This window comes from Camelina sativa, chromosome 12, assembly GCF_000633955.1.
Source record: "Camelina sativa cultivar DH55 chromosome 12, Cs, whole genome shotgun sequence".
In the NCBI taxonomy this organism is placed as follows: domain Eukaryota; kingdom Viridiplantae; phylum Streptophyta; class Magnoliopsida; order Brassicales; family Brassicaceae; genus Camelina; species Camelina sativa.
In genome coordinates this window covers 17,191,816-17,195,310 of record NC_025696.1, presented here as the reverse complement: position 1 = coordinate 17,195,310, position 3,495 = coordinate 17,191,816, and the positions used below count along the sequence as shown (strand labels likewise).

General features: G+C 29.2%; 1 long non-coding RNA gene across 1 annotated transcript; it reads right to left on the bottom strand.

Annotated features, from left to right (window-relative positions):
- LOC109128189 lies at window positions 982-1,662 on the bottom strand. Its single transcript, XR_002034676.1, has 2 exons — window positions 1,400-1,662; window positions 982-1,299 (listed from the first exon to the last, which is right to left on the bottom strand). It is a non-coding gene; the product is annotated as an uncharacterized LOC109128189 (long non-coding RNA).

The following is a 3,495-nucleotide window of genomic DNA, read 5'->3' as shown; positions in this document are numbered from 1 at the left end:
TGCCTCTTTCCCCATTTCTCTTTTTAGAACAGTCTTTTCTTAAAAACAAAATTTGAAAATGCCCTTAAAAATTGTAAGCTCTAACCAAATATATGTGTAACCTTATAAAAAATATACAAAACTACATTTCTATGTGTATAAAATATTATAAATAACTTTTAAATCTTATAAATCATACACACGTTATCTTGTCATTTCCGTACCATTTATTTATGTTTTTTTGTCTTTTAATTATTTTGAATATTTTAATTGATAATATTTTTCGTGTGACTAATAATATCTATTGAAAAATTAAAATTTATGTTTAGAAATGTCTACTTATTTTTAAAAATTTAAATTCCTTGAATTTTAAATTTAACATGGCAAATATTTCAATTCAAATATACAACTAAAAGAAACTCTAACACAACTTTAAATTTTTATAACATTTATTAAAATAACATCTTTTTGTTTCACGCTCTTTATAGTTTTATATATTTTGGATAATCGGATCTTTTTACCGAAGGCATTTTGTCATAAATTAATATATTGTATGATGACTAACTTTCACGACTTTGTCATTTTGGTATGTGCAAATTTACTTTTATTGTTATCTATCTTCACTTCATCTTAGTTAGGATAGCTCTTCTAAAGATGATTTTTTTTACAAAAAGTATAATCCATAAGTGATAGTACTATTTTTTCTAACAACTCATATTTTTCTCACATTGTTTTTAGTATCTATAAGAATTTCCTAATTTACAATTTTTTCTCGAGATTTGTCACTCTTTATATCTTTTTGCAAGCACTCATTGTTTTAGTCTTTATTCTCTATGGCCTGGGCATTCGGTTTAAACGGGTTATTTGGTTCGGTTTAATCGGTTTTTCAAAATTTCGGTTATCTAAAAATTCAGCTGAATTAACCCGAATAAAAGTTCGGTTCGGGTTATTCGGTAATCGGTTTATTCGGGTCGGTTATTGGATTTAAAATCAATTCCAAAATAAACCGAATTTTAATTTAATTCGGTTTAATTAAACCGAATTAGACCAAATTTATAAGAATGGGCTTTAAAAATAACAAATTTACAATTACAAACCACTAAACTAGTGGGCCAAATTTTACAAAACAAAGCCCAAATTAAATTGCAACCAAAATCCATCAAAAATTAGGGTTTTATCAACTCCTTGCCCCTACTCATTTCCAAGGCGGCGGAACTTCAACGGTGGCGGATCTTCGATAGCGGCGGATCTTCGACGGCGACGGTAGCATTAGCATCTGGCAGTAGGATCTCCCCGTGAAAAACATGCCTTCATCGAGGCCTACCATCATCAAAAAAACATGCAATCATTCATCTAAACTTATGAAATAAGAAAAGAAAACAACAAAAAAGATGAAAATCGATTAGATCTGAAGATTTACCAATCGTTAGTTTGGTGTTGAGGAAGCTAGTAGCGGTGAATCTGGACCACAGTTTAGTTGTCAGAGAGAATTGATTATAAATGACTGATGGTGATAGGCTAACAACGTTTTAGACTGTTGTGCAAAACACTGGCCATGGATCTATGACAACGAAGAGAAGAAGATACATAAATAGGTGGGAAGATGCAGCAAAACGAATAATCAAATGAGAAAGATTGAGAAGAATGAATGAGAAGAAGGAGGCAGAGAAGAAGTTTTCTCTCGGAGGCAGAGAAAAAAATAAAAGAAGAAATGAGAAATCTAGGGTTTTTTTCATTTTATATGATGCATCTATTAACCGAAAAACCGATCAGTTATCGTCTGCCGAACCGAACCGAACCAAATTGATAACCGAATTACTAAAGTTATTTCGCCGATCGGTTTGGCTTTTCCCTCACAATCAGTGCCGAGAACCGAAATTTTCGGTTTTCTCGGTTCGATTTTCTCGGTTTACTCCGAATGCCCAGGCCTACTATACCCATCAGCTAGCACATCTACCATTCACAAACTTAGATGGACTCTTTCGGCTATGGTCTCACCAAAATAATAAACAAATTAATATATCCCAGTTTCTTCGGTCCAACATCGTTTCAATGGTTTAGTGCGTAGCTGATGACCAGTTAGAGGTCATATCATAATGGGGATGATAAGCAAACACGTTCTCATCTTCTGTTCCTCCTCGTCATTCTCGGTATAACCCCTTGTCATTAGTGTAGGTTATTAACCCGCGCTAGTATATCTATAGCAATCTATTGAAAATATTACTCAAAATTTCTGTAATGATTTTTTTTTGAATATCATTTATGTTGTTTAAAAGAGAAATAAAAAGTAAAACTTATATAAGTAACAAACTGTTTTATAAATATGTTGGTAATAATATGTATTTAACAAATGACTAAGAAACATTTTTAGTTTCAAAACTTTCAGATTATTATTCGAGAATATTTGAAAAATGCCTATTTCCCCATTTCTCTTTTCAGAACAGTCTCTTCTTAAATAAACATTTGAAAATACCCTTAAAAATTGTAAGATCTAACAAACTATATGTGTAACCTTATAAAAATATACAAAACTACATTTCTATTTGTATAAAATATTATAAATAACTTTTAAATCTTATAAATCATACACACGTTATCTTGTCATTTCCGTACCATTTATTTATGTTTTTTGGTCTTTTAATAATTTTGAATATTTTAATTGATAATATTTTTTGTGTGACTAACAATATCTATTGAAAAATTAAAATTTATGTTTAGAAATGTCTACTTATTTTTAAAACTTTAAATTCCTTGAATTTTAAATTTAACATGGCAAATAGTTCAATTCAAATATACAATTAAAAGAAACTCTAACATAACTTTTAGATTTTTACAACATTTATCAAAATAGCATCTTTTTGTTTCACGCTCTTTATAGTTTTAGATATTTTGGATAATCGGATTTTTTTACCGAAGGCATTTCGTCATAAATTAATTTATTGTATGATGACTAACTTTCACGACTTTTTCATTTTGGTATGTGCAAATTTCCTTTTATTGTTATCTATCTTCACTTCATCTTAGTTAGGATAGCTCTTCTAAAGATGAATTTTTTTACAAAAAGTATAATCCATAAGTGATAATACTATTTTTTCTAACAACGCATATTTTCCTCACATAGGAATTTCCTAATTTACAATTTTTTTATGGGGCATTCTCAAAAATGCCCCTTTTTCCATACATCTTTTTAAAAATACCCCTTCATTTTGACCATTTTTAAAACTACCCCTCTTTATATTTAAAATGACCAAATTACCCTTTTTGAGTGACAGCAAGAATGTACAGTCCCGCCAAAAATTAAAAAAAATTTCGCCAAAATCGAAAATTTTTTCCGTCAAAAATTATATTTTTTTCCCGCCAAAAAAAAATTTTCTGCCAAAACCGAAAATTTTTATCAAATTTTTTTTAACAAAAAAAATTTTGGCGGGAAAATATGTCGGAAATTTTTTTGGTGGGAAAATTTTGTTTTTCTTTTTATTGATTAAAATATTTTTCATCTAAGAGTAAAATTGTCAT